General features: G+C 36.3%; 1 protein-coding gene and 1 pseudogene across 1 annotated transcript in view; both read right to left on the reverse strand.

The window, feature by feature from the left end:
• LOC109105473 (unconventional myosin-XVI-like) overlaps nucleotides 1-14112 on the reverse strand; it is a 736220-nt gene that overhangs the window by 270219 nt on the left and 451889 nt on the right.
• Nucleotides 1-14112, reverse strand: part of LOC109075793 — a 124216-nt pseudogene that overhangs the window by 36215 nt on the left and 73889 nt on the right.

Here is a 14112-nt window from a genome sequence, read left to right on the forward strand (position 1 = left end):
TCTTATTTTTGAGTTTCATATTTCCTTGTAAACCAGGTGCTCTGTAGCATTTCAGTACACATTTTCTTGTAATAGACAGCATGCAAATAAGTATCTATTATTAATAAAATATATGAAATACCATGGTCAATGAATCTGATTCATGCATTTATACAATTCATGTGTTTCTTAAAGATTTTTTTTTTGTTTTATTTTTAAACTAGTGAGAATCTGAAATTTAAACATTTATTTTGTAAAAGTCACAAGTATCCTCATTGCAGACAAAAACGCCTAAATAATTGCATTTAATTTGTTCCTCAACAATATTTGTAAATGACTAATAAGCATACTGTGTACATACAATAATCAGCATCAGTAATACTACATTATAATTGTTTGTTATTTGGTTTCTTTCTTAACTCTAAAATAGATCCTCCTCTCCCTCAGCATGTAGATTTAATTGAGGATAGTAGAACCACAGCAATCATGTTTCCACTCCAGTGCTTTCTGAGAAAGCAGTGAGCTGCGGACCGCCGCCGCAGTCCACATCCTTCATCCCCGGGTCAGAGCTGTGGAACACAGGGTGCATCTCACTGTCAATGGCATTTAATCGATTTCAGAGTACAGCTCCAACAATAGTACAGAGAATCTGAGAGTATGATCTCAGAAACACACCACAGACCCATGAAGTGCGCTGGGTTTCGCTCAAAACCTGAGTTCAAATGCTGTCCTCTTTATAGATCCTGTCTTTCTCCAAAAAAACTATGTTTTGTGAGATGTCTACATTAAGATGGACTGTCATGATGTTATTACACAGAAACACACACGGCCAAAACTTCAGCTATTCAATGTTTGTCCACAGAAACATCACTACTGTTTTTTTTCAGTGTAATCTTTATGACGAACATATGTGGCATATTATCAATAACAACGACAATAATTTTACATTTTGGAAAATGTTTTTTCCAGTAAAATAACTGAATCAACAACAATAGTCTAAAAGCCAACGCAAACTGTTTTGAAAATATAACCATTTATCTTGAATTAGTTTTTTAATAAGATACATTTTTTTTAGCTTTAATTTAATAAATATTGTAGATTTAACAACACTTTTTAACAGTTTAGAAATGAAGAGTTCAGATGCAAAAGCCTCTAAATGCCATTTGAAATTTTCTTCTAAAATGGAGCTGAATAGGTTCTTTTCAATGTCATTAAAAGTGAAATAACTGAACATAAACATAGGAGCCAGACAAAAATACTAATTTTAGAAGAAAAATTTCAGACGGCAGTCATAGGGGCTTTTGGATCTGAACTCTTCAAATCTAACTGAAATAAGTTTAAGATTTTTAACATAATGGTATAACATTTTTATTTCAGCTTTATTTCAAAATGTTTATATATATATTTATATATATATATATATATATAATATAATATATATATATATATATATATATATATATATATATATATATATATAGTTTAGTTTTAGTTAATAATAACAACACCTCTTGCAACTTTACTGCCCTCAAAAAAAACTAATTTTTACATAATGTTTGAGGCGGATGTATTTGAAACATATCTTTCTATTTATCTAAAAATAAATATTTTCAGATAAAAAAGTATGACATAGGTCAAGTTTGGACTGACACATGGGTGAGCAAATAAGTTTTATTTTTGAGTCAAGTATTCCTATAACGCTCAACAGTAAGACTGTAAACATGAATTGTTTTTATACAGTGAAGGACAGATCAAAACCGTCTTTATTAATCAAGGCCACAGATGCAGTACACAAATACTGGATTAAAAAAAGGCAACCCAGAATTCTTCATAATACCTGCATTGGACCTCTACTTCAGACATCACTGCACTGTGATCAAACATTTAAAAACTGTGATGCTTATTTTCTGTCTAGCAAGTAAAAACGTTTGATTAGCGTTCTTAAGCTTGACCCATATTAAATGTGCAACAGTAGTAAATCTAAAAATTAGATAAAATAAAAGAGGTAGTCCCCTTTTAAAAATATTCCTAAGACCTTTCATTTCATGTGTCCTCACAAGTCCATTGCTGCTCACTGATTCAAACAGAAACATGAAATGCTGTGAAATCTCCACATAAAGTGATCCATTAGCCAGAGAGAATGCCCAGAGATGAAAGGCATCCTTGCATCCTGCCCTACCGATGCAAGTGCTCCGTGTAAATAACCTTTTGCTCTGAATAGTGCCCATACATATTCAGTTAAAGAGAGAAAGGGAGAGTTTCATGGGGAGTGTTTTCCCGAGTGTGTGAGCAACAGAGTGAGAGAATTAATGCATGTCATGGCTGTCTGATTATTTTCCAGGAAAAAGCATGGTTATAAAACTCACATTCATATTCACACACACACCAAACACTCTAGACTGTCCTGTACAGTTACATTTGACACTGTTTGCCTTCATACAGTAAATAAAGCTTAGAATCTGCTCACAATGAAGTTACTGTTCTATGTGCTTGTCAAAATACAAAATGCTTTTGTGAAGGTATGGACAGGGGCGTCGGACTGGGGGTAAAACCAGTACTGATAACCAAGGGCCCCAAAGGAAGAGAGGGCCCTTGAAAAGTCTGGAATATATTTTATTTTACCTGGATATTTTCATTGGGGGGGTCATGGGGGCCCATCAGGACTGCCTATGCATAGGGCTCGGGATCTTGTGCAATGCCCCTGGTATGGAAATTCAGAAATAAACTATGCATTTAGCTAATTCCTGCGTTGGATGATGCAAATCAAGTAAGGCCAAAACATACCAATTCCCCCATTTTAAATTTCAGTTTTGAGCATTAGGTTTTGCAGGATGCGGCAGACTAACATAATCTGACATACTTTACTGTCACAGTGTCTAACTGGTGTACCCATATTTAGCCACCAGAGGGCACGCTTCTTAGTTTTGTTTGTTTTCTCTGGACCTCAGTTCCCATCACCCTTTGCTTTGACTATCAAGTCTCATGACATTCAGTTTGTGTCTCATTTACCTTGTTAAAGACTCATGGCAAGTCATATCAACTCAAGCCCAGGTTTTCTTTGTCTTTGGTTGCTGGTTTAATGTTTACTGTTACGTGTTTTCTGTTGCTCTGTTTTTGCCCTGATGTGGATTAGTCTGTTTGTTTTTGGACTCTTCAATTAATGCTGTATTTGGGATCTTCTTGTTTTGGAGCATTTCATGTCAGAATAAACCAGCCATCAACAGATCCAGCAGATAGGCTGGGCTTTTTTTTCGGATTGTGGACCACTGGTATTCGTATTCTTCCTCCTGCTTCGAAGAAGGAGCGGAAGGCTCGGCTTTGGATGTTGGCGGATCTTTAACAAAAGGGAATGGAAGTAGGATGTTTTGCTCAGACCTTCTGGATTTTGGCAGTAGGACTGGAACTTTGTGAGTCTGAGCTCAGCAGGATTTTTAACGATTGCTTAGACAGCCCCTTGCCTCCTCGGGAGATGGATGGGCTTAAGACTCTGATTCTGAGTCTGGTGGTCCTAGGGGTCCCGACTCCAGTGGTCTTGAGTGACCTGACTGGTCCTGGACGACCTGACTCCAGTGGTCTTGAGTTGGGTGGTCCTGGAGGACCTGACCCGGTGGTCCCGACTCCAGTGGCCTCGAGTCTGGTGGTCCTGAAAGGACCTGATTCTGGTGGTTCCCAGTCCGGTGGTCCCTTTAGGACCAGACTCTGGTGGTCTCAGAGGTCACCACAGAACCACCCAATTTCACTGCTGCTGCCAAAATCAAGAAGGTCATCTTTGCCTTTGGCCTCTGGGCTGTTCTGCATACATGGAAGCATTCAGAGTCTTTTCCATGATTTGATCAATGACCAATAGAAAATGTAATAAATAAAATACAATAATAATAACAATAATAATAATAATAATAACAATAATAATAATAATAGTAAAGCTTGGTACTAGTAATGCCAAGGTCACTTGGTTCAGATTCCCAGAGAAAAACATAAACTGATAGATATTCTTTAATACCTTTAAAGACATTGAACATTGCTTTTGACAGATGTGCAAAAGATATGCAAAATACATTTACTGGGTTTTATTTATAAGGTACATTACTGATCACATATTTTTTTGGTCAGTAAGGTTTTTTTGATGTTTCTGTATTTATTTTGATCAAATATACAGTAAAAACAGTAATACTGTGAAAATATTCTTACAATTTTATATATATTTTAAAAGGTAATTTATTCTTCTGGTGCAAAGCTGACTCTTCAGCATCATTACTCCAGTCTTCAGTGTCACATGATCCTTCAGAAATCATTCTAATATTCTGATTTGCTGCTCAACAATCATTTCTTATGGTATTATCGATTTTGAAAATAGCTGTAGTAGTGCTTAATATTTTTGAGGAAAAAAAAAAAACTTATATAAGTAAAGATATAAGTTCACCGTAATTTTTAATTCTATATTATGTCTTAATTTACACAAAAGAAAGCATGTTTGCATGGAAAGAATGTTAATGAGGGACCTGAGACTTAGGGACCACAACATCACAGAAACTGTAGGCTCTGTTGACTGGAAGGCTACCACCTAGCAACCAAAAAAGATTAGCAACCACACTGCAATATCCTGACAACCACCAATGAAACCTGACACGTTTTGCACGGGCAAGCACCTTTCACTTGTACTTCAGAAAACTGAGAAATCATTTCATCCTCTACTAGCTTGGCTTGTAGTAAAATAAATATTGGTAACACGTTACATTAAGGTGTCCTTTATAAAGTGTTTTTAAAGGTGTTTATAAATGACTAATAACTCATTTACAAATGCATTATAGATCTGCTTTGCGTCGGGGTCCTGATCACCCTGTCGGGGTTTATTCTGCGAGAACAACCGGGTGGATGTACATTATTCCTTACATATAAGCCCTACCCACGTTAGGCGCTCCGCTTTCGGCTCGTGCTGTTCTGTAGTTTATTAAAAGTTTATTCATTCGGAATGTGTCGCATGTCCATATTGCACCAAAATGAGACACTGCACTCCCTTGGGTCCGCAGCAACACACCCGCCAAGTGTGAAGTCGATTGGATGAACAGTTTTAGACATACAAATGCAAACAGACAGACAGACACACACAGAGGTTCCTGCCTTTATTACACTGTGTCTACACCGGACTTGACAGCTAAAGTCTGTCTGCACTAGACGCGACAAAGCGACCGTTATACATCATTTGAAAGTTGTGTCAGTACATCATAAATAGAATGCAGCAACAGTTTACTGTCTGGAATTTATCCCACCATGCCACGCCACATCCAGTGTAGACAGCATAATGGTTCTATTGTATTTTGTCGCAGCGCGGCATCTGGTGTAGGCACGGTGTTGAGAGAAAAATACGTTCAGCCCCCTCCATCCAAAGCTTCGAATATTCAGTGTTGATTACTACCGAAGCTTCGAAGCTCAAAAAATGGTATTCGGACCAGCCCTACTATTTGGCAGGCATTGCATTAAAATCATATTTTTTATTAATGCATTTATAACTGCTTATAAAATGATTTATAATGCATTTGTAAATGAGTTATTAGCCATTTATGAACACCTTTAGAAACACTTTATAACGGGAACATTAATGTAAAGTGTTACCAAAATATTTTACTGCAATTCAAAACGAGCATGTGGCAAATGAAAAAATGAGCTCTGAAAACACACAGCAAGGCAAATACTTCTCTTGTTAATCTGAGGAAATGTTGTCAGGTTTCATTAGACACTGGAAGTGTTGAGAAGAAAGTAGTAACCTTCCCTTCAGACAGAGACTAACCACTGCAGCCTCTGCTCAGTGTTAATTAAGCCATTATTATCTGCCACTGACAGAGAGCTAAAGTAGCTTGTTTTCATTAAGATTCATGCCAAGATTTACATCTTTGTCAGTAATCAGGCAGCTGATCTCACTTCATCTATCTTTGTGGCAGCGTTTCCACAATGAAGACGATTACAGCTCTTTTCTATAAGACACTGGTGATAATCTCAGCATATACACTCCATTCACACAGGCCACATATGAACAAGTTGTCCACAAATTTGTTGAAATATATTAAAGTAATTTTATGTAGACCCCTTTGAAGATTGCTGAGGCACCCTAGTTCAGTATTTCCCAACCCTGTTCATGAAGCCACACAAACAACACATATTTCTCCCTTACCTGACCCATTCATTTTGGGTCTTGGAGTCTCTACTAACAAACTGATGATTTGAATCCAGCTGTGTTTAATTAGGAACAGTTTGAAAATGTGCTGTGTTGTTGTGCCTCAAGGAACAGGGTTGGGAAACACCCTGGGTTTACATTACTTTCTCACCAATGGATCGTCTGCAGGGAATGGGTGCCATCAGAATTAGAGCCAAATTAAGTGAAGTGCCGTGACATACAAGTACATTGTTACAAGTTCATTATCCATAAAATACACTTCCTCCAGGCTCCAAGTGAAAAATAACATCCTCAGTTGTCCTCTCACATCAAAAGCCACCAATATATTTAATCAGAACTCTCAGTTTTGGACTGTTTTAAGAATGGATGATTTTTGATCTGTACATATTTCAATCCTGAAATCAAATGAGATGACTTTTTCACTGGAGAAAGCAATATTAGGGGGATAGAAGACTCGTTTGTAATTATAAAAAAAAAAAAAAAAACGTCTTGATGGTGGATTTAATTCTTGCAAAACATACAGCATTTCACTTCACAAGACGGTAACTGGTGAATTTAAATCATGTGGATTACTTGTGGATTATTGTGATGTTTTTATCAGCTGTTTATATTCATTTTGATGGCACCTATTCACTGCAGAGGATCCATTGGTGAGCAAGTGATGCAATGCTAAATTTCTTATTGATGAAGAAACAAACTCCTCTACATCTTGGACAACCTGATTGCTAATTGATTATTTATTGAGTACATTTTCATTTTTTGAACTATTCCAGTCTTAATGATTACATCACATCTCTAAATGTACTTACTTGCTTTAGCTTTTGACTCTGATTTTTATTTATTTATTTATTGATAAAACATTGTATTTTGCTTTAAAGCAGTGTCAATATATATATATATATATATATATATATATATCATATATATATATATATACATATATATTTTTGACACTGCTTTAAAACAAAATACACATGTTTTATCAGCAATATAATAAAATAAAATAAAAAAATATATAAAAATATATATATATATATATATAGATCTATAAAAAATAAATATATATATATATATATATATATATATATATATATATATATATATATATATATATATATATATATATATATTATATTAAGAGTGCTGAGGAAGGTCAATAACTGTGTGTTGCTGTATTGTACACAGCAGTGTCTTCTCCATCCTAATCGTGGTCGGGGATAAGACATGGAGGGTAAGGAAGAGACTTGGGTTCCTCTCTCTCTGAATGCACAATGGAGCAGAGAGTGAGGTGGGAATGTCAACTGCTCTCTGGAGTGCTGAACAGCATGATTAAACAGGTCAGGAAGCGAGCTGAGGGATTTTGTGTGTATACGTGTGAGTGTGTGCATAATAAGTCTGAGAGTGTGAGCCAGCACATGTTTTACAGCTCAGGATGTCATGGTGAAGACGTGGATGATGGCAGCAGGCTCACTTTGGACTGATGTAGATTTATTATGATTGAAGGGAGTTTATCAGCGCAGATACACTACAGATCATGTAAACGCTGCTGTATAGCTGCAGACCTCATTCACTAGCATCTGCTTCTACTGTATTGGGTTTAACTGATTACATTCACCTGCAGGTGTCCTCCCACAATTCACTGTGCTTCAAACAAACACACCCATCACAATGGAGTTCACATGCTGTGAAGCCGTCTGATGAGAGCTGTGAGGAGTTAACATTTCACTATCTGCATTCATTAAGAGCGCACATCATCATTTTCTACATACTGTACATTACCATTTATGAAGAGGAACTGTTTCTAAAGCAGATGAAGATGTGGGTCATGTAATACTCTCATAAAACACCCTTCATACAGCAAAACTGTGACTGCAGCAGATAACAAATGGTCACAGTGAAACCTCAACACTCTGTTTCACTTAACTAAACCAATAACCGTCTGTACACACTTGACCTTACATTAAATACAATCATACACACTGGTTCCACTTTCTCTTGATCCTTTAAATCAAACACACCATTTCCTGCAGTGGCTTTAGGACTCCTGTGTAAACACCCATTTAAAATGAGTGATAGAGCTGCAAGTTTGCAGCTGAGTACAATAGTGATGAGAAGTCTGAATAATTTATGCACATCAGTTCTTTTAAACAGGCACAGTTCTATACCACTGTATATACTGTTAAAAAGTTTGATGTCAGATTTTCTTTTTTAAGTCTCTTATTTTCAAATAATATTTTCAAGTTGGCTTTTATTTGATCAAAATACAGCAATACTGTGAAATATTATTAAAATTGTATATTTTAAAATGTTTTAAAATGTACTGTATTGCTGTCATGGCAAAGATGAATTTTCAAGAGCTATTACTCCAGTCTCCAGATGAGCTGCTTAATATTTTTATGGAAACTGTTATATAAATAAATAAATATAAATAACCTTTATATATTTTTAATATTATTTAATAAAACAAATACTACATACATCATCCGAATAGAAAAACTATAATTTTAGTAGGAAGTGTACTACGTGTTAAATCTCCAGCCATAATATATATATATATATATATATATATATTAGGGCTGGAGATTCAACACATTCATTAGATTAATTAATTACAGTGAAAAATAACATTAAAATTAAAGTTAAATTAACTAAAAAATTTACATTAAATTAAATTAACAAAAAATAATTTTAAGATAACACTGAAATTAATTTAATGTACTTGCTCTGCCCTAGACCTACGTGGGTCATCTGACATTTCAGATGATATCCAAATTTTTTCTTATTTTGTTGAAATTAATATATTTTTCCATTTAGTACTGCCCTTCAGAAGCAACAGAAGATACTTCCCGGGAAAACAAATTAAGTACAATTTACTTTGATCTTCAAATTCAAAAGGTTTTCACCCAACGGCTCTTAATGCATCATATTTCAATCAGGAACATCAGTGAATGTTTGAACCTTTTTTAATAGTTTGTTTGAGTCTCTAAATTGTCCTCAGTGTGAAAAGATGGATCTCAAAATCATACAGTCACTCCTAAAGGGAGTGAGCTCAATTTAACTGTTCAGAACAAACAAGGGACTCATGAACAACCATCAGTCGTCGATCGTCCAGGAAACCACACACAGTAGTAAGAACCAAGGGTTCACAAACTTTTGAATGGGGTTATTTGAATAATTTCAGCTGTTTTTTTTATTATTTATTTTTTTTTGTCTTGTGGACTAAATGTAAACATATTTTGTGCAAAATATCTTACTCAGGACAGTACTAAATAAAAAATAACATGCATTTTGTATGATCTCTATTATTTTGTTAAAATTACTCACGTTCACAGATTCTGCAAGGAGTTCACAAACTTTCAAATAGTTTTTCAAATAGTTGTATCTCAGCCAAATATTGTCCTATACTAACAAAACCATACATCAAAGGAAAGCTTATTTATTCATCTTTCCAATGATGTATAAATGCAATTTTCAAGAAATTGACCCTTATGACTGGTTTTGTGGTCCAGGGTCACACACACACACACACACACACACACACACACACACACACACACACACACACACACACACACACACATATATATATGTCAAATTTTGGTTCATGCCAAGTGCTCTTAGATCATTCGTTGGTTCTCGACTCATCAGGAATTGGTCAGTTGGATATGTTCACAATGCATTGTTATCAGTCCTTAATCTGGTTCCTCACAAATCAGACATGTTAAAAAATGAGTTGATGAGCTGTTAACCCAGATCACAGCACGTGAAACATGTATGAAACTGTCTGTTAGTTGTTGACTCGAAAACCACTTGCACTGATTCAGTCTGATTTATGAATACGTATGACAGATGCCTTTATGTTTACTGTAGCAATTCAAGCGTGCAAAATTAGAGGCAGGTGAATTTGACTGCTCAGGAAACAAAGGGCTTGCAGCAGATGAGACCTGATGTGGGTGCAATGTCAGCTGAAGGTGGAGCTGAAGTAGGTTTGATCATTCAGCACTGGCAGCCTTTCTTTGTTGGATTACCATCCAAAACCATTTGCTGGATAATCTGGCTAGGAGATAATAGTGGTGAATCAAAAGCTCCCACTTTACAAAAATCTACCCGACAAATCACTTTTCTTTTTGGGTAAAAAACATGCAGTAGCTATGACATTTGTGCAAATTAGCAGATAAAGCATCTTTAATATGAACACAGGGCTAAGAATGATGAACTACTGTTGCCTTCTGTTCAAATATGCCTACTTCCCTATATAGTAAGCGGGAACCAGTATGTGAAATGAGTACTGTATGTCCAGATTCATAGTACTTTTAAAAACAGCAGGTGAAAAAAGTACCCTGATGACCTACTACTGCTGGAGAGATTCTGAAGTGCACATCTGATGGACACTTTCCTATCCCATGGGGCCATGGCAGAGGATTTGTGATTGGCAGTGAAGCGATGCAACTGACACTTTAGATCAAATCAACATGGCATATGTAGTGCATTTGCATTTCATTCACACTACATACAATGCACTTTTTAACAGTAAGTGAGCTCCCTATAAAGTGCTGCAGGGATGAGATATTTTTGTAGGCCAAAATCTGGAAGCAAGTGGCTAAATGGGATTACAGGTTGTCAGGGATATTAAACATCATCACAGCAAACAGGAAAACTCATCTATTTACTAGTCCACTTTTACAGCCTTGTTGTGGTGTATAACTGCACTCTTGCAAACTACTTTCTGGGCCATTTTTTAAAGACTGAAACAGTTGTTGAAAGCTTAGTTATGGTGATGTTTTTTTTTTTTTTAAAGAATCCATCGTTCCATTTCATGAAACCAGACTGAATTATTAGTGCACAAACTGGACTGATTTGGTTCATTAGTTCAACTCAACAATTGACAGCTTACTCGATGGGAAATTATCAGTGAAAACGACTTAAATATCAATTGGTTGAATGATTTCAGATTGGAACTTAGCACACAAATACTACAGACCACTTGAATAACACTTTATGGTGTTTCTTTTTGAGCTTCCTCATTCAGTTACAAAAAAAGAGGCCAGGATATTGCTTTTGTGTGTTACACCAAAAAGAATGAAAGTCATACAGAAATAGAAACACATGAAGGTGAGTAAATGATCATTTTGGACTGTGTAGAAGTTTTGAAAATTACAATAACGCTTCATTCTACTTTGAACTCTACTGAATTTTTAATTGCATGTCTCCTTTAAACATCACCAGCAATACAGTACCTATAAATGAAATGGCCATTCTGAACACTAATGCAATTGCTTAATATTCATCTGTGTCCTTCCATTTGATTTTCTTAGCCACTTTTTCTCTATGAACGCTCCTGTCCTCATAAATACGATCAGTCAAGCGTCATCATCACACTGATATTACAGTCATGCAGTATGCTGGTGCCCCTCTGTTTTTCACGTTCTGCTTTTCAGCACTAAACAAGAAAAGTAATTTCTTCACTTTTTTTCCACTCAATTGCCTCTAACATGCCCTGGGGGAGATGGGCTAAGGCGCACTCATACATCAGAGCTAAAATTGCCCCATAAATAAGCCCCTGAGCCACAATGTCAGTGATTGTACTGCACTTTAAATACGCACAGTTTTCCTGTCTGAGAATGACATGTAGCATGAGGATGCTGACAGCTCAATTACAATAACTCAAACCGCATGTTTCGGTATGATTGCAACCATTCACCGCATCCTAAATCAAGCAATAATTAATAAAGCGTGCTAACAGCATGACAGAACAGAACAATTATCCCTCTCAAACAGGAGGCAGTATTTGGAAGGAATCACTTTTACAGCAAACGTACACATGATTGCACACTTAAGTCAAACAACAAACAGTGTCTCAGATGTACAATTGGATCTGAAGATTACTCTTAGTCAGTTATGAGCAATCAAGCAGTAATGATTTGCTGTGTAGGTTTATATTGTCTTACTTTCTTGTATGTGAGTGTATTGCATGTATGTGGTTGGATGCAGGTTGAACGTGATTTCACCAAGTACACCAACATTCCAATCAACCAATCAGATTTGACGGATAACTTTTCATGAAATATCTCTTTTAGGCTTAAATTATGGTAGGGTTAGGTTACGGGGTATGGATTGGGTTAAGTCTATATTTTTGGACAGTAGTTTGTGATCCAGGAACATGTCTTACTTGGCAAAAATCACGGCGACCCGTTGGAGTCCACTATTTAGTTGGATTTCACTATTGCTATTTAGTATGCATCATAATGTGCATGGCTTGGGATGAAGGCAACATGGGAGAAGGCTGAAAATGTCATCTATCTCTGCCAGACAGATCTACCTGTAAAAATGATCAATACTTTAACAAACAAGGGATTTCCATCTCCATTCAGCATATTGTTGGTCAGCCAATAGACAGAGGTTATATCCCAGCACAGCCACTGTCAGCACCGTCCCCTGTCATTTGTCATCATTTGTTCTTGTTTGTGCTTGCTTGCTCAGTACGGTCTAATTTAAAGACTTACATGCATAGATCGACCCCTGAAAACCCACTGAAGGCATGCAGTTAGCCCTGCTAACCCATGTGTACAGTGGAATATGCTATGCTATATGTGTTTTCTGAACAGGTATTAGCAAGGCAGTTTATCTTGATTCCATGTTTAGAACACACAAAACATACACGTGAGAGACATGAACACATTAGACCTTAATAATTCTCTGAAACAAAAGGCTCTTCATCACTGTGGAAGCTCTTTCATAACTTTGCAACTGTACTTAAAGTATTTCTTTGCTGCAACACCATAGCTACTAAACAGGGAAAAGTATACACTAAGTATTGGAAAAACTAGCAAATCAAACAATTGAGCCTGGACTTCACAGACCCCTTCAATATTTGAGTTTGCTCATAAGCTAAAGCTAATTTTGAATGTGATTTAACATCTAGCATGTAATTTAGCATCTTTGCTTGTTGCAGCTAGCTAAAATATATTTATATCATGTCAACTCTCTTGACGATTTTAGCATGGCAATGGATATGACAATGTTAATGTATTTGGTCTTGGCGGAAAAGATCTGCTACGCTGCTGCTGCTGTTGGTTATTGCTGTAGTTGTAGATTATTGCTGATGCTGCAAGCAAGTATAGGAACTTGCTACTGCCAATGCATAAACATTACGGTGCTGGGAATATTTAAAGACATACTGCTGCTCTGCAAATAGCATATAAACCTGTAGCAGATCTGTACAGGTGGAGCTGGGGAAGGTGAAGGATTTCAGAGGACCGGTATTGGCAATAACCACAATACTTAAAGTGAACAGGACACTTATGATAACACGACACGCAAACAGCCCTACTCCAGTGCCAGTACCTGATTGACCCTCCCAGGTGGCAGTACTGCGCCTTAACGCTGACACCTGTCAATCAAGAAGAAGATGCAGCGTGAGGCCGCACTACTCCGAGAAGAACCATGTTCAAACATTAAGTTGCCATTATTTTACTAGTCATGGAATGGGAAATGATACATTAACCTGCTAACAGCGGTTTCCTGTGTTCATATATTTAAATAAAGGGGTGATTCTTTTAATAAGTAATATCAGATTTGATCTCTGTGTTACGTTCAGTGACTTTCAGTTTCCTTATTTGGTCTTTTTCCTGTCCTTGTTTTGTTAATTGATTAATCCCCACCTGTCTCTATTTCCCTGATTACCTCATGTCTGCTTATATACCCTGTCTGTTTAGTTCTTCCTCGTCCGTGATTAATGTTGTAAAGCAGTTTATGTTGGATGTGCCCTTGTTCCTCTGCTATCATTAAAAGAAACCCTTTGTAATTCGTCTTCCTCGTGCGCCTTCATTTCACAACAGCATAAACGGTAACACTCTGTCTTGACTCAATTTTTGATTTTGAATGGCTATATATATATATATATATATATATATATATATATATATATATATATATAAATCCACTTGAGGCACCTTTGGCAAACT

The sequence above is a fragment of the Cyprinus carpio genome, chromosome B9 (assembly GCF_018340385.1).
Source record: "Cyprinus carpio isolate SPL01 chromosome B9, ASM1834038v1, whole genome shotgun sequence".
Classification (NCBI taxonomy): domain Eukaryota; kingdom Metazoa; phylum Chordata; class Actinopteri; order Cypriniformes; family Cyprinidae; genus Cyprinus; species Cyprinus carpio.